General features: G+C 47.0%; 1 pseudogene; it reads left to right on the top strand.

Annotated features, from left to right (window-relative positions):
- The first annotated feature begins 9,096 nt into the window (after window positions 1-9,096).
- LOC143999208 (5S ribosomal RNA) lies at window positions 9,097-9,215 on the top strand (annotated as a pseudogene).
- Window positions 9,216-21,676: the final 12,461 nt, after the last annotated feature.

Raw genomic sequence — 21,676 nt, 5'->3', positions numbered from 1 at the left:
ACATGCGGAAAGGTCAAGTCCTTTAGCGTGCTCACACCAGCAACCACCCGGACCCCATAAGTTTCAACTCCTCCCCTCCATGGTCACCACATGAAGATGAAAGAGGAGCAGCCCTGGTCGGTGCATGGAGAATCCGGCAGGCAAGGGGCTGGGGCCACCATCCCTCCATCCAACGGGAGACTTCACCCGAGCAGCAGTTCTGGGGCCCGCCAATTAGTGTCTCTCCTGCATCACCATCGGGGGCTGTGTAGAGCATCCAGAGGGAGGCTGGGACCGCCAAAACAGTAAGGGGTAAATCCTCCAGGGGGGTCCAGAGTCAAACTGGAGGGAAGCAGTGTCTCGCACCAATAGGCTCAATAAATAAGTCATCCAGGGTGTCCCCGAAAGCTGCAGAAGGCAATGTCGGCAAAGAGTAGGTGGGGGCCAGAGGGGGGGACGAGGGGCACAACCAGGGAGAGGGGACACATATGCGGGAATGTCAAGCCCTTCCAGTACAGCGCACTAGGTATCACTCAGACCCCCCAAAGTGCAACTCCCCCCTCTAAGGTCAAGACTCCAGAAGGGAAGATGAGCCGCCCTGGTCTGTACATGAAAGAACCTGCTGCCAAGGGGTTGGGGCCATCATCCCTTCCTCCAATGGGAGATGCCACCTGTCAAGTGGTGCCCCTCCGACAATGTGGTCGGGTATATGTGGAGCATCCAGGGGGAGGCAGGGACCACCCAAACAGTGAGGGGTAACGCCTCCAATGGGGACTGGTGTCAGACAGGAGGATAGCGGTGTCTTGTACAAGTTGGTTAATTAGACAAGTCATCCAGTATGTTCCTGTGAGCAGCGGAAGGAAAGGTCGGTAAGGATTATGAATGGGTGGGGGCCAGGGAGTGCATAAAACTGCCACCAGATGACCGGGGCAGAGAGGGCAAGGGGATGAAAGTCAGATCTGGTAGGTGGGGGGGGGGTGAGGAGTCTCACTCATATTACTCACGTTGGCCATCCCTTGAAGCTGAGCTCTCTGCATACCCAGGATGTTCTTCTGTATAATCTAGCCTATCTGTATACATTAGCCTGTCTTTTGTACACATTAGCCTCTCTGTATCAACTAGCCGGTCTTCTGTATACACTAGTCCGTCCCTAGCTTGTCTTTTATACACATAGTCTCTCGGTATACCCCGCCTTTCTGTATACATCTTTATACCCTAGCCTCTATGTATAATCTTGCCTCTCATTATACCCCAGCCTGTATTCTGTTTACCCAATTTTGTCTTTTATATAAACTAGCCTGTCTACTGTATAACTTAGCTTCTCATTATACCCCGGCCTCACTGTCAGCTTGTCTCTGTACACTAGCCTCTCTGTTTTCCCTAGTCTCTCTGTTTAAAATAGCCTCTCTGTATACACTAGTCTGTCCGTATACTTTAGCAAGTCTGCACACACTAGCCTCTTTGTGTAAAACAGCCTCTCCCTCAGTATAACCTCGCCTCCATCTCTGCATATCCAGTACGTTCTTCTGTATAATCTAGCCTGTCTTTTGTACACATTAGCCTCTCTGTATAAACTAGCTGGTCTTCTGTATACACTATTCCGTCTGTATACACTAGCAAGTCTGTGTAACCCGGTCTCTCTCTCCCTAGAAAACACCGACCCTGACAGAGGAGGAGGGTTTAATAGTCCCTCAGACTCCTCCCACAAATACGGGCTGGCCTGCGGCCAGCCTTCCCACTTGTAATCGGAGTCTTCAAGTGGGAAATGCGATATTACTTAACCACTTCCCACCCGGCCAATGCACATATACGGCCGGGTGGGAGCCGTCTACTTCTGATAGGACGTTCAGGAATGTCAATCAGGGCTCTGTGATTGGCCCTCCTGATCACATGACGGCCGTGTCCAATCACGGCCGTCATGTGATGTAAACAAACAGCCGGTTGCTAGGCAATCGGCTCCTCCTCTCCTCACACAGAAGTCATCGCTGAGGAGAGGAGAGTAGATTGCTGCAGCCGGCTGATGATCAGTGAGTATGAGCTGTTTTTTACAGCTTTTTACTCACTGATCTTCAGTCTAGTGTAAACACACAACACACCACACAGTGTAAACACAGTCCCCACATATGTCCCCATAACACTCATGTCCCCAAAACATACATGTCCCCAAAAAATAAAAACACATGTCCCTAATAATAAAAACATGTCCCCCACATATGTCCCACTAAAATCACTTGTCCCAATGATTATGTGCACACATATGTACGTGATCACCTGCACACATATGTACATGATCATTTGCGTACATATGTCCGTGATCACACAAACCAATTATTATACACTTAACGGATTTTTTTTTACCAAAAACATGTAGCAGAATACATTTTGGCTTAAATTTATGACAAAATTTGATTTTATTGGATTTCTTTTAAAATAGAAAAAAGAAAATATTGTTTTTTTTCCAAATTTCCGCTTTTTTGCGCTTATATCGCAAAAAATAAAAAACGGAGTCGTGAATAAATACCACCAAAATAAATCTCTATTTGTGCGAACAAAATGATAAAAATTTCATTTGGGTACAGTGTAGCATGACCGCGCAATTGTCACTGAAAGCGCTAGAGCGATGAAAGCTGAAAATTGGGCTGGGAAGGAAGGGGGCGAAAGTGCCCTGTATTGTAGTGGTTAAGAACCAAGGCCTGAGGTGTGCCATGGCCTGGATGGTCAGTATGCTTGAAAAGAGGGCAAAAAGACACAAGTATAGGTGGAAAAGGAAAGGTAAAGATCCCATCCATAAAATGACATATGCCCAAACGCCAACTGTAAGTTACCGCTGTGAGAGTAGAACCCACCGACTCTTGACCTGAAGATGAGAAGGAACCCCTTAAGAGCCTGCAAGCTACGCAAACCCAAATGAATGTCCCGTGAAGGATAGGATGAGCCTGATGCCCAAGGTAACCCAGACATGAGAATGAACTTCTTGTGAATGAGAGGATACGTGGGGAAAAGGGAGCAAGGGCTGACCCGAAGAACCCTACAAGAAGATGGCTGAGCAGACTGAAAAAACCCAACACAAGACTGCCTGGGGTATACAGTGAGGCTATTATAATTGGAATGAGGCTGGGGTAATAAGATTGGCTTGGGTATACGGCGAGGTAGACCCTAGAAAAGAAACAGAAATCAGAAAAGTCAAACAAGGTAATACAGATAGGCTAATGTTATTCCCCTGAGCCTGGTGTATACAGAAGAATGGCTAGTGTATACAGAGAGGCTAGTGTGTACAGATGACAAGCTATTGTTTACAGATAGGCTTGTGTATACAGAAGAGAGTCTGGGGAATTCAGTGAGGCTAGTGTATGCAGAGAGGCTGGGACACCGAGACTATTGTAAAAAGAAGGCAGGCTAGTGTATATAGGTTACGGGCACGTGTATACAGAAGACAGAGAGGCTAGTCTATATAGAGGGACTGGTGTACACAGAAAGATTAATGTATACAGAAAGGCTAGCGTGTACAGAAGACATGACTTTATTTTTTGCTAATGCAACTACATCTAAATCATGTAAAGAGTTACAGTGCTTTTTTCATATTTGGTGCTGTTAAAAGGTCAGTAGTGTGTTGTCAGTGGTGATATCAATGTGACAGTTAATGTAGAGAACTACATATATAAAAAATAGAGCAAAAGAGTGCTAAGTTTATTTTGTTAAGTCATTGACTGATAGACGTTAAGTAATTGGCCGTTATTGGTTTGGCAGTACATGGTTTATTTTGATGTAAGATAATTTTATTCTCTACCTATAGCCGAGTTTTAGACGACTTTATTATTAGCATTAGTCGCATTAATCATATTTATTATGCAGAGTGTAAGTATTGTAGTGAGACGATATTGCTTTTGAAAGATTTGTATTATTATACATAGCATTGTTAGTAGACCAATAGGACAATTTACATGGCTTAATATTGCAGAGCGTAATTTAACAGGAAAGAAATCCAAAGCGTTAGTTGCAGTAGCTTCATAAAACTGAGAAATCGTTGCATTACTCTAAATGTAAAAGTTGTTCCGGTAGCACTGAGAAGACTGATATTAGATGAGTGATCTACCCATTCCGTTTACTATTGCAGAGAGATACCGGTTAAATGTTAATATCTTAATATTTATTGCTGCGTGTAAGGTAGAAATAAGATGGTTTTGTGTGAGTTGGTTTACCAGGATATAGAGATCGTAATCTGGTTATTCTAATAATAAATATAGCAAAATAACACAGATTAATATTGAGACAGTATATACAAGTCGAGTTTAAGTGGAAATAAAGGAAATGACAGCAACGACGTGTGTAGGTTTTTATCACTCGGGTTCATTACGTGTCTTTAATAATGTAGTAAATATACCCCAAATATAGCATAAAGATAAGAAAGGAAAATAACTGGCAGAGGATGACATGGCAAAAAGACAAACTGCATTAGAAATGTGAATGTGAATTAGAGATGAAATGTCAATCCCCATTGGTAACCATTAATAAAGTTAACACGGCTACGTACAGCAAAGTTTGAGCTAAGCAGCTAAATATTCCTTTATATTGCAGAGCTTAAGTATTGCAGTTGAAAAGAGATCGGAAGCGTTTTTTGCAGTAGCTTCAAAATGACTGAGAAATCATTTCATTACTCTAAATGAAAAAGTTATCCCGGTAGCACTGAGTGGACTGATATTAGATGAGTTATCGTTGTAATACAAATTCAGTTTCCTATAGCAGAGAGATACCAGCTAAATGTAAGAAGAGCAATTGAACTGTTCACATCGGTAGCATTGCATTACTCTTAATATGTGAAGCGTGTAAAGAAGCAAAAGATGGTTTTGTATTATCCTAAAAGTAGCAGTATACGTAATAAAGGTGGATTTAGACATAGCAAACCCTATAATCTAATTTAGCAAAATTAGAAAGGATAATATTGAGACAGTATAAACAGGTCGAGTTTAAGTGGAAATACACAAAATATCTAGCTTACCTTTACATTGTTCAATAGAGCCTTGCAAAGTAATACCAAGTTAGAATATCGGACTAGCAATTAGATGAGATGATTGCTGTAATCATAAAATATCAGCAACTTGTCTTTAAGGATGAGAAAGTATAATAACCGGAAAAGTATGAAATTTTAAAGAGACAAATTGCATTAGAGATGTGAGATAGACATGAAATGTCAATCCCCATTGGTTACTTACATGAAACCATTAATACAGTTAACGCGGCTACATACAGCAAAGTGTGAGCTAAGCAGCTAAAGGGTATACATTATTTAAGAGTAAATTAACGTAGCTTGTAAATTCCAACGTGTAAATCGTGCCATTAATTTTGTTACGCACGAAGGCGGCTTACACTGACTTTTCTCCGTTTCCACTGGTTATCCGCATAATGTATCAGTAACCCTGAAAATTAATAGTGATAGACAGTTTACAATAGGATGTATGCTTGATGTGAATGTAAAATAGTTGCATTATGTGTTATTAATGTAATCAAACTTTATTGCTATCCTTTGCTACTGCAACCACTTTCTCGCATTTTTCTGCTTTTAAAAAATGTGTTGCCAGTGTTATGTGTTACAAATGGTTATCAGTGTGACAGTTGAAGTAATATACAAAATAGAGTCAGAAAGAGAATCCTATTGCATAGAGGTAGAGAGATGGTTGCATTATTCTTAATGTGCCGGCTTTAAAAGGTTTTAAAAAGATGGTTTTGTGTGAATTTTGCTTTAACGTAAAATTAGCTGTAGACATTATATCTATGGTTACGTTTACAATGATTTAGAGATAGTAATCTCTATAATATAATAATAATAAGTATATTGAGGCAGTAAATATAAATACAGATAAAGTGAATACACAAAAGGGATCAAGAGATTGTTGCAAAGTAATATCCTCATTAAGGCCGATTGTCGGAATAGCAACATAACACGAAATATGAGCACGGCTAAAATACATAAAAACAGTACATTATTTAGGAGTACAGTAGAATATAGTATAAATTATTTAAGATTAAATTGACTTAGCCTGAAAAAATCTAAGTTTAAATCGTTGAGTAAATCGTTGAGTAAATCGTAAATTTATCAGCTAAGTTAACTCTGAGATTATGATTAATTTGACAATTCTATATCGCGTTCATTTCCACTGGTATAATCATAATGTAATATCAGTAATTGCTATCAGTAAATGTTAAAATTTTAGACAGTTTACATTAGGATGTGGAATTGATATGGATTTAAAAGCGGAACATTAATTTTCTGAAGCATATGGCAGAAAGACGGCTTACACTGCTTTTCTCACATTTTTCTGCGGTAAAAAGAAATGTTTTGTCACTGTGTTTTAACTGTGCAATGATCCTAGTGCAGAGAGATACTCAGTTAATGTCAGAGATACTCGGTTAATGTCAGAAAAGCAATAAAACTTTTTACATCGTTAGCGAGCGATAGTTACATTACTCATAATATGTGCAGCATGTCTGGTAGCAAATGGATGGTTTTGTGAACATTTTGCATTACCGTACAATTAGCGGTAGACCTCGCCGACTGTATACACCAGACTCTCTGAATACACTAAACCCTCTGTATACCACATCCTGTCTTCTGTATACACTAGACTGTAAAAATTAGCTAGAATACACCAGCCTGTCTTCTGTACCCACTAGACACTCTGTATACACTACCCAGTCTTCTGTATACACTGTCAGCTTTGATGTATACCCAAGCCTGTCTTCTGTATATGCACTGTCCTTTCTGTATACACTCGACTCTCTCTATACACGAATCTCTCTATATACACTAACATCTTTGTATATACTAGCCTCTCTTTAAACTAGCCTCTCTGTGTACCCCAGCCTCACTGTTTACTCTAGCATCTCTGTATACTCAAGCCTATCTGCATGCACGAGTCTGTATTCTGTATTCACTAGCCTTTCTTCTGTATGCTGTAGTCTTCTTTATATACCAGCTTCTCTGTACACCCTTGCATCTCTGTAAACACTGTGTAAACTAGCCAGTCTTATTTATACACTCGCCGACTGTATACACTAGACTCTCTGAATACCTAGCCTATGTTCTGAATACACTAGCCCGTCTTCTGTCTTCTGTATGCCCTCTCTGTATAAACTAGCATCTTTCTATACCCCAAACTGTCCTCTGTAAACACTTGTCTCTCTTTATAGCCTGTTTAGCCTTTCTTCTGTACACACTAGCTTCTCTGTATACACTAACCAGGCTTCTATATAAAATAGCTTCACTGTATGCACTAGCCTCTCTGTATAATCTAGCCTCTCTTTATACCCTAGATAGTGTTCTGCATACACTAGCCTCTCCGTAGAAGCCAGCCTTTATTCTGTATTCACTAGCCTTTCTTCTGTATGCTGTAGTCTTCTATATATACTAGCTTCTCTGTACACCCTTGCATCTCTATACACCAGACTCTCTGAATACACTAAACCCTCTGTATACCACAGCCTGTCTTCTGTATACACTAGATTCTCTGTATACACTACCCAGGCTTCTGTATACACTGTCAGCTTGGATGTATACCCAAACCTGTCTTCTGTATACACTAGTCTCTCTATATGCACTGTCCTATCTGTATACACTCGACTCTCTCTATACACTAACATCTTTGTATATACTAGCCTCTCTTTAAACTAGCCTTTCTGTGTACCCCAGCCTCACTGTTTACTCTAGCATCTCTGTATACTCAAGCCTATCTGCATACACGAGTCTGTATTCTGTATACACTAGCCTCTCTTTAAACTAGTCTCTGTATACCCCAGAATAACTGTATACTCTAGCCTCTCAGTATACACTAGCATTTCTGTACACATCACCCTATCTGTATTCACTAGCCTCTCTGTATACCCCAGCCTGCCTCTCTAGCTTTTCTTCTGAATATAATAGTCTCAGTCTCTCTCTATAACCAAGCCTGTTTTCTCTATACATTAGCATGTGTCCTGTATACACTAGCCTGTCTTCTTTATTCTCTAGCCTACCTTCTGTATACCTTAGCCTCTCTGTATAAACTAGCCTTCCTTCTATATACACTGCCATTTATGAGGTAAACAAAGAGTCTAGTGTACATAAACGACAGGCTAGTGTATAAAGAGAGGATAGGGTATACAGAAGAAAGCCTAGTGTATACAGAACACAGGCTAGTACCCTGAGCCTGGGTGAGAGAGGATGAGGAGCATTAGGAGGGCTTGGTCTTTCACATCCGACCAAGCCATGATGTGGCTCAACACGTCCAGCTGCCGAAAATAAGGACAAGCGTGGGAGGCACACAACACCCACTGTAACAGTGCTAGGTTCCTGCATTACAGAAACAGAACACCAGCAATAAGGGGTATCTTCAGGTGTATACTGTGCAGGAGGCACACAACACCCACTCTAACTTCTGCACTGCCGATGCCTGTATTGCAAAAATTGAACACCAGTAATAAAGGGTAGCTTCAGGTGTGTACTGTGCAGGAGGCACATAACACCCACTGTAACAGTGCTAGGTTCCCAAGCAGTAAAGACACTGTCCCTGCCTATCGTCCTCTTTCCCTGACCGCCGCAACACACTATACAAGGCCGCTGCGCTGGCTGCCTTATATAGTGTGGGGTGTGTACTAAACCCCCTTGAGCTATAATTGGCCACAGGAATACTGCCTGTGGTCAATTGTGGCTCTCCTCTCAGAGGATGTCACATCTGTTCTTATTATATAGAACTTATTATGCTCCTCGTAAACTTTTTCAATTTGGCCGAACGGCCGGACGCAAGTTGCCCCCGGTGCGGGAACATGGGGGGAGACATGATGCACATGTTTTGGAGATGCCCGAAGTTGATCTGCTACTGGACGGAGGTGACAGGAACCATTGATCAGGTGTTTGGAACCTCCACCAGGATGGAGGCGAAGTATTGTCTCCTGGGATTAGTTGAAGGAGTTGGAAACCCGGGAAGCAGCCAGATGGCAGTTCTGAGATGCCTATTTCAGGCAAGTAAACTGATTGCCCAACCCTGCTTAGCCTCCAATGTTGGCATTGACTTGGTTTTTTTAGCTTGTTTCCCAAGATCACCATGTTGGCGTTTGTCAAGATGGTTGAGAGTGCCCAAAGAGATCGCCTATGGCCCCATCCCCTTGAAAGTGCCCGATCTTGTCTGATCTCGGAGGTTAAGCATTGTCGGGCCTGATTAGTAACTGGATGGAAGACCGACTGGGAATACCAGGTGCCGTATGCTTATTTCTTTATCATACATCACGGGACACAGGATCATTACATAATGGGTTATATAGGCACCTCTGGTGATGGGACACTGGTTAACCCCCAATTAAGGAGAATTCCTTCCCTATATAACCCCTCCCATATGGGAGGCACCTAATTTTTCCCTTTGCCAGTGGTGGTTGGTCACGTAAAACATGTGCTATGAAGAAAGTTCTGTGCAGGTCCCTGCGGGGGCCTAAGGGCTACAACAAACCGGATCCATATCTCGGGCCGATATTTTGACTCCCAAGATGATATGGTACCCGGGCCTCGTCATCTGAAGAAACGAGGTTTTGCCTGTAAGTCCTCTCCTATTGGAAGACTGGGCTCTGGGAAAACCAGACTTACTGTACTATTTACATAGTGGCACGAAAGTTTCTGGCAGAGTCTTTTACAAGGTCCAGGTAGGAGGTTCTTCTGAGAAGGAACCCCCAAAAAAACCTGAAGGTTGGCACAACTCTGCCCGCCGTGATGGGTGAAGGCTGGAATCTGTCTGTTTTCAGCAATTCCTGCGGCGAGGACAGGTAAGGGAAGTTAATCCTGTATAAATTATATTATGGATTTCTTCATTGAGTAGTTGTATGTCTTACTTGGTTTCCACCACTAGGGGGAGTAAGAGCAGCCTGATGCATACTTACATGCCTTTCAGATACACACGCTCAGTGAAGCCTGGTTCTCCCAGATGACTCATGTCTCCACTGCAATCTCAGCCACAATGAATGTAATACGTAGTCTGGGGGTCCCAGACAGCTCCGATGGCAATTCCCTTCCCCCCTGGATACCGGCAGTCCTCGTGCACGCACACCAAGCACGCTTCCGTGCTAATGGAGGAGGCGGGAGTGTGTTTGCGAGCCGTGTCGTTCGGTGTGCACGGCGCTGTACTGCGCAGTTTTACAGCCCAGAGCGTCAGGGGGCTGTAAGTGGAGACACAGGAGCTGTGGGCAGTAAGCATCCCAAGGGATTGGATCCAGGCAAACCTAAGACAAACCTACTCAGCATCAGGTTGTGCAGTTTAAGCATATATATTTATTGTGAGACTTTAAGCACAACAGTGATTGCACTTTGTACTAGTACCTCTGCTTTGTAGCTTAGGACTATGTCTCCTTGTAAGAGGGTCTCAGGGGGAGATAACAAGGACACTGGTAAGTCACCGCCTAGGTCTAGGGGTTCTAAAAATGCCTGTAGGTTACCATCCCCCCCCTGCAAGACTGGAGTCAGCCTCACAGGATGAGTCAGTGCCCCTGTCAGGATTTGCAGCCTCTCCTGATATTTCAGCCCCGGTATACATCACTGAGGACTCCCTTAGGGCTACATTGGAAGGTTTTGAAGGGAGAATCATGAATTTTATTTCAGCTTCCCTGAAAGAAAGCAGGAAAAGGGGTAGATCCCCTCCCTCTGCTGAGATTCCTCTTTCAGATGACACTTCTGACAATGAGGAGAGATCCCTATCTTGGGACAGGTATCTTGAGCAGTCGGATGAATCAGAGGAAGAGGAGAGAGTCCCCTCCTCCCAGGCGCTCAGAAAACAGGTGCAGTATTATACTGAATTGGTGCATACCACATTCAGAATGCCTGCTGCTGAGATCGCTACGTCCTCTGTTTCTTCCCTGGGAGTCAGGAAAATCCCACAACCTGCCTTTTCCTTTCCAATTAATCCCTTAATGGATAAATTGTTGTATGAGGATTGGGGACATCCCGATAAACTGTTTGCTCCTCCTAAAAGGTTTTCTATGCTTTATCCTCTGGAGGAAAGTTTCACCAAGAAATGGGGGGTCCCATCTGTCGATGCGGCTGTTTCTTGCGTGAATAGAAATCTGACCTGTCCTTTGGATAATGCTCAGGTATTTAAAGATCCAACTGATAAGAAGCTGGAAACATTATTAAAAGCCTCCTTTTGGGGGGGCGTGTCCTGACCATGGAGGAGTGAGGAAGTGCTTCACCTCAGCTCCGCTCCATCGCCGCACATATCAGCTGCCCTCAGCGGGGAAATCCGATCCACATCACCGGGCTCAATGTCCCAACGATCCCGGCAGTCTTCCCGACCGCCGCAGGGTAACAAGAAGCGGCAGGGACAGCTGGATCAGTTCTTCCCGGGCCCCCACAGACAGGGCCGCGATGGACCCAATATCGACCGGGAAACTTCAGAAAGCTGGGAAATCCTCACAGCCTGCTACTGTGACGCCTTCCCAGTCAACCGGACCGTCTCCCCTGGCTTCTCCGGTGCCCTCCCCAGGATCGGTAAGCGATTCGGCCCCCCCTGCATCCCCCGGGTCCCTGGATGGCCGCTCAGAGGTCTCAGACCTCATGGGAGATGACACAATACGCCGCCATATTATGTCTCTCCCCACCAGAGAGGACCTAGAAAAGTTCACTAGCAGAGTGGAGAAGGCTTTCACCGCTGATATTGCCCAGCTTAAAGCTGATACTACACATCTGGGTCACAGAGTGGAGGCCCTGGAGGAAAAACTAGAGGAGACTCTCCCCGCTATTGCTCTGCTGCAATCTAGGTGCCAAACACAAGACCATCAGCTTGAGGTACTGCTGGGGCAATTGGATGATGTTGAAAACCGCAGCAGGAGGGCCAATATCAGGATCAGGGGGCTCCCGGAGGCTACTGGACCCAGGGATATTGTCCCCACTCTGACTGATATCTTTAGGGACATATTGGGAGTCCCAGCCACTGCTCCTATTGAAATAGACCGAGCCCACAGAGCACTGCGCCCCCCGTCTCAAGACGCTGACAATCCCAGGGATATAATCTGTAAACTTCACAAATATACTATCAAGGACCGGATTATGAAAAAAGTGCGGGGTAAGCCCTTTTATGATTTTGATGGTGCTCGACTGACTTTCTATCAGGATCTCTCGCGGCGCACCCTCATGCGGCGGAGAGCCCTTCGCCGCTCCTTTCTGTGCTCCAGGCTGCAGGACTGTCCTACCGCTGGGGCTTCCCCTTCTCTCTGCATGTGCTTAAGGATGGCAGGCAGGTGACCCTGCGCACAAAAGACGATCTTCCACATTTTCTATCCTCTCTGGGGCTGAATCCCGTGGACTTTCTGGATTGTAGAGGACCCCCGAGCGACTTGCTTGTCCCCCCCTTCCTCACAGATGGTCTACAGTCACACGCAAGCATCGACGGAGGGACAGACATAGTTCAACCCGCAACTCTTCAGTGGTTCCTTCTACCACCCGAGACTGATACCGAGCCTGGGCTGTGTGATAGACGGCTGATTGCGGACTTTTTCTACTATGATTGCTGGTGTCTGTGCCTCCCCCCACGGGAATTGTAAATGGGATGTTTTGACCCTGTACCCCCCCCCCCCCCCGGGTGTTCCAGGGACCTGGATGTGCCCTATGCGGCCGAAGACTGTGGCTGCCGTGGCCGCAAGAATTTTTGGTGACTTCTCTCCAGCCCTTGTTACTGTTTGACTATCAGATTAGGCCTACAGGGCGGAGAATGTTTACATTCCCAATGTTGGAAGGTGGTCTGCCACGGCGCCCCCTTTTTCTTCCCTTTGCGGGGCACCAGGGGTGGGGGGAGGGGTTTTTTTTAATGTGTTTTGGTTTCTGTTTTTATTTCCCCCTTTTCTTTTGCCATCGTAGCTACCTCCGTGACCCCCCCCCCCCTCCGCGGTCTGCAGTTTGCTGTGCGGCTACCGTGGCGGGGGGGCCTCTGCCAGGGATCGGCCAGACTCCACGTCCCCGAATGCAATCAGCCCACACTGGGCTTCACCCCTTTTTTCCTCCTCTTTTATTTTTTACTTTTGTTGCTTTTTTGGATCGGTTTTTCTCCCGAATTGAGGCTATTCTGCTCTCAGATGTGGTGGGCGGGGCGGGGACCTTCCTTTTCCCCCTTATTTTGGTTTACGTTCCCCACATAGGCCATCCATCCATGGGTTTAGTTCCCTGTTGGGACTTTAGGAGGGGGCTAGGAGCCCCCCCGGATAGTGGGGTGGGTCCCATCTCCCCCCAAACTGCTGCATTGTCTAATTTTGATGTAGCTGTTTTGTTTTTATGTTGTTGGTATTTTTGTACTATTTTTTTGTGTTTTTTATCTCCCTATCTCTCCCCTTTTCTTCTCCCTCTTTTTTCACTCCCCCCTTTTCCTAGGAGCCTGCTGTTGCTGCGGTCCTTACACCAGGCGGGTTGGGACGCTTGCCCAGTCCTCCACCCTCCAACTCTCCCATGTCTACACTCCAGGTAATTTCCTACAATTTACGGGGTCTCTGCTCTCCGGGGAAGAGGAACAAATTGTGGTGGGAACTTAAAAAGTTGAAGGCCCAAGTGGTCTTCCTGCAGGAAACACATTTCACCAGCCATTCCCTACCCAGGTTGCCCACCCATATGTTTAATCAGTGGTTTCACAGTAGATCTCCTAAGGCCAAGTCCAGAGGGACTGCCATAGCGTTCCATAAGACGTGCCCTTTTCAGCCAGTGGATAGCAAAATTGACCCTCAGGGCTGATTTGTTTTCCTAAAGGGCACCATAGCTGGGTGTATGTACACATTCGCCTCCTTATACGCCCCCAACTCTGATCAGCTTACCTTCCTGGACGCTACCCTTGACCTATTGACAGACTTTAAAGCCGGGTATTTAATTTTAGGCGGGGACTTTAATGTCTGCCCGGACCATCTGCTCGACACTTCGAGCACCCGACCCTCACACTCCCATGCCTTTTTCAAACACTTTCGCAAATCACTGCAGGCACACCTTTTACTTGATATCTGGAGGATTTTGCATCCCTCGGGACGAGACTTTAGCTATTACTCGTCCGTCCATGACGTATACACGCGCATAGACCATGTCTATGTTGACCGTCCCACGCTTGAGCTTCTGCAGACGGCATCCATTGGCAGCATCACCCTTTCGGACCATGCACCGGTTGGCGTGACCATTCAATTACCATCTGGTCCCCACAGGGCCTGGACGTGGAGACTGAACGAAAATCTCTTGGATGACTCTGCTGCGGTTGCCAAGGTGTCGGAGACCATCTACCACTATTTTAGGGAAAACGCCTCGGATGAGATAAGTGCGGGTGTGCTTTGGGAGGGGCACAAAGCTGTGATTAGAGGGGAACTGATATCATTGGGTTCCCAAATCAAGAAAGCACGTCAAGAGGATTTCAACAGGGTTCTGGCCGCCTTACAGGCGGCAGAACTCTCCCATAAGCAGGGGGGGAGCCCAGAGGCTAAGCAGAAGCTTTTTGAATTGCGTGACCTGTTTTTACGTTTATTAGATCGCCACACGTGTAGGCAGGCCAGGCATCTTTCACACAGGTACTATGAACATGGAAACAAATGCGGCCGTATGCTGGCCAGGGCCCTTCGCAAGAAACATGCTCAAGCTTATGTACAGAAGCTCCGTTCCCCCTCGGGTGCCGTTTGGGTCCAATCCAACAAGATTGCCTCGGGGTTCCAGGAATTTTACGCCCAACTTTATAACCTTTCCCCGGCCTCGCCCGCACACGCTCAGCCTCCCAAGTCTGCTGCCATTCAAGAATTTTTAGCGTCGGCGAGAGTCCCTACACTTACGGCGGAACAATGCGTCGACTTGAAGCGGCCGATTTCGCCGGAGGAAATTGTGCTAACGGTGAAATCCCTGCCCAAGGGAAAGAGCCCGGGATCGGATGGTTTTTCGGGTTCCTACTATAAGATCTTCCTGCCCCTCTTAACGCCACATATGTGCACCTACTTTAATTCCATCGCGGAGGGGAAGCCTATCCCAACCGAAGCACTGTTGGCACACATTACGGTGCTGCCAAAAGAGGGCAAAGATCCTACCGTCCCCCAGAGCTATCGACCGATTTCCCTTCTTAACGTCGATATTAAGATTCTAGCAAAAGTCCTGGCAAACAGACTTGGGAGTCTTATGCCCCAAATTATCCACCCAGACCAAGCAGGGTTTATTCGTGGCAGGGAGGCGAGAGATAACTCCATCAGGGCAATCCAACTCATTCATTGGGCACGTAACAGTCCTGATCCTAAACCTTGTATCGTCCTTTCGATTATGGCCTTGTACTCCACTCCGTGTGCACAGGTGAAGGTGAATGGGGTGCTTTCCTCCCGGTTCCCGATTCGAAACGGCACGAGACAGGGGTGTCCACTGTCTCCTCTCCTTTTTGCCTTGGTACTGGAACCACTGCTCTGCAGGGTGAGGGCGAACGCAGACATTAGAGGCCTGAAGGTTGGGATGACGGAGCACAAACTGTCGGCGTATGCGGACGATGTGCTCCTTTATCTCTCTGAACCCCTGATCTAGTTGCCGGTTCTGTTGAAGGAGCTGAGGACTTTTGGTGAGTTATCCAATTTCAAGATAAACCTTTCCAAATCGGAGATTTTGCCTATTCACCTCGCCCCGCCTCAAGCGGACCACCTGCAATTAGCATTCCCCTTTACCTGGGCCACGTCTTCTATTAAATACCTGGGCATCCAGTTGACCAACTGCTTTGATGCCTTATATGCCGCTAATTTCCCCCCCTTATTACATGCTATCAAGGCGGATTTGTTGCAGTGGACCAAAACCGCTTTTACGTGGTTCGGCCGCATTAATATTATTAAAATGAATATCCTGCCCCGAGTATTATTCTTTTTACAAATGATACCCATCTCCCTCCCTAAACTGTTTTTTACCCAATTGAATAGCATTCTGTCGACATTTGTGTGGAACACAAAGAAACCTAGAATAGCCATGGCCTTGCTTTAACGCTCGAAGCTGACGGGGGGTCTGGGGGTTCCGGATATCCAGAGGTACCACAGGGCTATTGTTCTACAGAGGATACTTAATTGGAAATTTCATACTAAGTCAAAAGTGTGGGTCTCTCTGGAAAAATGGCTAGCTGGGAGAGATTTGGCTTATGCGCCCTGGTTGTCCCCGGAATATAGGGGGTTATCGGTGGATGTCTCCCCGCTCACTGTACAGTCTCTTTTGATTTGGGACAAACTGAACAAGACGCTGGGCCTATCCCCCCCTGTTTCTCCGCTTGCCCCGCTGGGAGGGTTCCTATGGTTCCCGCCAGGGGAGCGGAGGGCCTTTTTTGTCCCCTGGGCAGCTGACGGGAATGCCAGTTGTGGACAGTTTCTCAGCGGTGGCCAAATGGTCAGCTATGAATCCCTGCAGACCGGGCATGCGCAGACAGCTATGAATTTTTGGCGATACAGGCAATTGCACCACTTTTTTGAAGCCCATGGCCACTTAATCAGGGACGAAGCGCTCCTTACACCATTTGAGCGTTTTTTTGTAGCAGATGAACCCACTCCCCACCTGATCTCCGAATTATATCACTTGCTGGGCTGTGTTACCGAGGTCGCTAGACCGACATACATACGGGTCTGGGAGAGGGAGCTACAACTTGACTTTTCCGCGGCCCAACTGTCCCACCTCTACAAACTCACGTACGCTAGCTCCATGGAGTCCAAAACCCAAGAAACTAATTTTAAAGTACTGTCTCGCTGGTACAGAGTGCCGGCAGACTTAGCACGTATCTACCCTTCGGTATCGGACCGGTGCTGGAGGGAATGTGGCCAATTGGGCACCCTCCTTCATATTTGGTGGGATTGCCCACGAATCAAGCCATTCTGGGAGGACATCCGATCCCGCATAGAGGCAGTTTTGCATCTTGATGTGCCACTGTCTCCGGCCAACTATCTTTTGCACATTCCTCCGATCCCGATTGGTAGATACAAAAAAAGCCCTCTGCCGCATCTGTTGAACGCGGCCAGACGTCTTATACCGATTTACTGGAAACAAACTAGGACTCCCACAGTGGAGGACTGGGTCAAAAAAGTGAATGACATCAGAGAAGCGGAATATTGGGTGGCAACCTGTAGGGGTACACGGGCTAAGTGTGACAGCATATGGCAATCATGGACAGTCTACATGTCCGAAACTATATACGCTACCTCCAGTCTGGACTTGGCTCTACTGGAGCTAGCGGAACCCTCTTTGAGATCCCGCACACACAATGATGTTCCCACCTAGTGGCTGTTTTTCACCTTCTTGCCCCATGGACGGAGAGACGACTTTGCTGCTGAGACTCGCCTGGTGCTGGACCGCTGCACTTCGCAGGGATGTCAAGTAGGCTCCACCCTCCTCCCTTACCCTATCCCCCAATCCCCTCTCTACCCCTTCTTGCCTCTCTCTCACCCTTCCTACTGTTCTTTTTTACCTTCTTTCTCTGTATTCCACACTATAAGATGTTGCCTTTTATTGACCTACGTGGTATTGAGCTGTGGTGGTGCGTTAGGCTTCCTGTGGGCTGGCTGGCCCTGCGGCCACTTTGTTTGGCTGACGGGGGGAATCCCTCTGTCCGGAGGGGTCCATGCTGGGACGTCCCTCCTGGGCGGGGGGGTTGCTGTGGGCCTGTCCTACACCCGGGGGACGCTTGGGAGAGGTTGCTGGAGGTGATTGTGCCCCCCTCTCCTGGGCGGCCCCTGGGGGTGGTCCCATGCCTCCCCGGCCTTTTGTATGACGGGAGGTGGGGGACTGGGCTCCGGCCCGTCCTCTCCTTTCCGCTCAGAGGCACCTTGGAGCGGGGCCCTAGCCCACGGAGGCCGGACTTGATGTGTATGAGCTAGAAGACACTCCAGACGTTCATCTCCACCCGTTTGCCTAATTCATGTGTCTGGTTTGAGCCGCCAACTCTTGGCCACTGGGTCAGTTTTTATGGGTGTCATTGTTTCCTACAGTTTATTTGTTCTTTGTTTGGTCCTGACACACCTGTCTAATGTATACTTAAGTGTGTTTCAATGTCAAAATATCTCAAAATAAAGATTTTACAAAAAAAAAAAAGCCTCCTTTTCCATGACTGGCACTGTAGTGCAACTTACAGTCGCAGCTGTGGGGTTGTGTCAGTTCCTCAAGGAACAGGTTAAGCAGATGCTTGGCCTCTTTCCCAGTGAGGAAGTGGAGAATTATGCAGAAATACCTCAAATTCTGTGTTTCTTGATTGATGCGATTTCGGATTCTGTCCAACAAGCATCTCGTTTGTCTCTCCTGTTGGTACACATGCGAAGGGCCCTATGGCTAAAGAATTGGGCAAGCTGAGCTATCATGCAAGAAGCATTTGATTGGGTTCCCGTTTAAAGGGGAACGTTTGTTTGTAGAAGAATTAGACAAATTCGTCCAAAAAATTTCAGGGGGTAAATCTACTCTCCTTCCAGTCAAAAGGAGCAAACGTCCATCATTTAGGCGTTCTCTCTCTCCCGGAGCATCAAGCTCTAAGCAGTGGCGACGGCCTTCTCAACCCCCCTCTACAGGAAAGGCTCAAGGCCGGGCCCAGGGGCAGAAGAAATCCTGAGGGCGAAAGCCTGCCAAGCAGAGCCCGAAAGCTTCCTTGTGAAGGAGCGCCCCCGCTCGGCCAAGTGGGGGGAAGGCTCTTGCAGTTTGCAGAAGCCTGGCGGGAAGAGATCCGGGATGAGTGGGTGGTCTCTTCGGTATCTCTGGGCTACAAGCTGGAGTTTCAGGAGATTCCACCTTCTCGCTTTCTAAGGTCAAGGATCCCCAGGGACCCAGTAAAGCAAAGACCGCTATTTCTGGCCTTAGATCACTTACTATCCCAGGGGGTGATAGTAGAAGTGGACCCAAAAGAACAGGGTTCAGGGTTTTACTCGAATCTCTTCACCGTTCCAAAGCCAAATGGAAGTGTCAGACCTATCCTGGATCTGAAGGATCTGAACCGTTTTTTACGCATCCGGTCCTTCTGAATACAGTCAATTCGCACTGTGGTTTCTTCCCTGCAAGGGGGAGAGTTTATGGCATCAATAGACATCAAGGATGCATATCTCCATGTGCCAATTTTTCCCGCACACCAAAAGAATCTAAGGTTTGTGGTAGAGCGGCGCCATTTTCAATTTGTGGCCTTGCCGTTCGGGCTAGCTACGGCCCCTCGAGTCTTCACAAAGATTCTGGACCCTCTCTTAGCAAACCTAAGAGCTCAGGGTATAGCCGTCATGGCTTATCTAGACGATTTGCTTCTCATAGAGAAAACAGTAGCGCTCCTGAACCACAGTGTTACCAGAACGCTAGAACAGCTGGAACGCCTAGGTTGGATTATAAACCTAGAAAAGTCGTCCCTACAGCCTGCTACCAGGTTGGAATACCTGGGTATGGTTATCGACACTGCTCAGGGCAAGGTGTTTCTACCAAGGCCAAAAGCCTTGGCCATTGGGGATCTGGTGCGTCTAATTCTGGGCAGAAGATCTTCCCCCATTCGGTTGTGCATGAGACTCTTTGGGAAAATGGTCGCCTCCTTCGAGGCCGTTCCATTCGCCCAGTTCCACTCAAGGCCTCTGCAAAGATTCATCCTTGCGGCTTGAAACAGGAAGCCCCAGTCCTTGGATCTTCCTATGCGTCTATCCCCAGGGACACGCAAGAGTCTCGTCTAACGAGTCTAAGAGTCTCGTTACAAACCGAGAATTTGCTGAAAGGCAAAACTTTTCTTCCTCTTCCATGGAAGATTATTATGACAAATGGCAGCCTGACAGGCTGGGGAGCAGTGTTGGAGGAGACGTGCTCGCAGTGGAAATGGTCTGCGATCGAGAAGCTATTGCCCATAAATGTCTTGGAGATCCGGGCAGTTTATATGGCTCTCATAAACTGGTCTTTCAGACCTGTTCGGGTTCAGTCCGACAATGCCACAGCAGTGGCCTATATCAATCACCAGGGCGGTACCAGAAGTCTGGTTGCGCAAAAAGAGGTGAATCGTATACTTGTCTGGGCAGAAAGGCATGTTCCATGCCTTTCTGCAGTCTTCATTCCAGGAGTGGAAAATTGGCAGACAGATTTTCTGCGCCGCCAGCAGTTGTGCCTAGGAGAATGGGCTCTGCACCCCGACGTGTTTTGGAACATATGTCGCAGGTGGGGTACTCCAGACGTAGATCTGTTTGCGTCCAGGTTCAACAGAAAACTGGACAAATTTGTGTCAAGGACAAGAGATACACTCGCTCAGGGGTCGGATGCTCTGACAGTTCCCTGGGATCAGTACAATTTGATTTATGCCTTCCCCCCGTGCCCGCTTCTGTCGCGGTTCCTGGGAAGAGTCTAGAGGGAAACAAAGTCGCTTCTTTTGGTAGCCCCGGCTTGGCCCAGGCGACCGTGGTACGCAGAGATCATGAAGTTGGCAGTAGGCAGGCCGTGGATCCTCCCTCTCCGGCCAGATCTGCTCTCACAGGGTCCAATTTACCATGCTGCTTTACACAGTCTGAATTTGACCTTTTGGCTGCTGAGACCCACATTCTGAGAGACCGTGGGCTTTCGGGCCCAGTCCTTTCTACTCTGGTCAATGCCAGAAAGCCGGCCTCCAGGCTTATTTACTACAAAATCTGGAGGGCATATGTTTCCTGTTGTGAACTCAGGGAATGTCATCCTAGAAAGTATGTCATTAGCAGGATCTTGGCCTTCCTCCAGTCAGGCCTAGAAATGAATTTGGCCATAAGCACTATCAAGGTGCATATTTCGGCCTTGTCAGTGGTTTTTCAGAAACCACTTGCATCACATTCCCTGGTGCGGGCTTTCATCCAGGGGGCTATGCGGATAAGACCGCCAGTCAAACCTCCGGTATGCCCATGGGATCTGAATTTGGTTCTCTCAGCTTTGCAGGGGCAACCTTTTGAACCTTTGCATCAGGCTTCGTTAGTTCTTTTGACTAAAAAATTGGTTTTCTTGGTAGCCATATCCACGGCTAGAAGAGTGTCAGAACTAGCAGCTCTCTCCAGTAAAGAACCGTATCTAATTATTCATAAGGACCTGGTGGTAATGCGTCCCAACAGGTCCTTTCTGCCTAAGGTGGTTTCAGGATTCCATTTGAATCAAGATGTAAGCCTACCATCCTTTTTTCCGGACCCACAGTCTGCAGAAGAAGAATCTTTGCACACTTTGGATGTGGTAAGGGCAATCAGTATCTATCTTCAGGCAACTGCACAGATAAGGAAAACTGATTGCTTATTTATTTTGCCGGAAGGCCCTAGGAAGGGTCAGGTGGCATCAAAATCCACTCTCTCATGGTGGATTAGACAGATTATTTCTCAGGCCTATAGTGTTAAAGGGAAGATCCCTCCTTTTCAAGTGAAAGCGCACTCAACTAGGGCTGTAAGTGCTTCTTGGGCAGTGCATCACCAGGCCTCCCTGGCTCAGATCTGTAAGGCTGCAACTTGGTCATCAGTCCACATATTCACCAGATTCTATCAGGTGGATGTCAGAGGGCAAGAGGATATCGCCTTTGGGCGCAGTGTACTGCAGGCTGCAGTTTAGGTCCTCCGGTCCTTGGCGGTCTATATATTATGATCTGTGTCTCCCTCCCCTCAATCTGAGCATTGCTTTGGGACATCCCACTATGTAATGAAGCTCCTGTGTCCCCTGATGTATGATCAAGAAAATAGGATTTTTATACACAGCTTACCTGTAAAATCCTTTTCTTGAGAGTACATCACGGGACACAGGGCT

Source organism: Lithobates pipiens, unplaced genomic scaffold (genome assembly GCF_037356315.1).
Source record: "Lithobates pipiens isolate NorthernLeopardFrog02 unplaced genomic scaffold, aLitPip1_a1.2 Scaffold_19, whole genome shotgun sequence".
In the NCBI taxonomy this organism is placed as follows: domain Eukaryota; kingdom Metazoa; phylum Chordata; class Amphibia; order Anura; family Ranidae; genus Lithobates; species Lithobates pipiens.
Note: the sequence above shows the minus strand (reverse complement) of the source record. Positions and strands in the feature narration are given on the sequence as shown.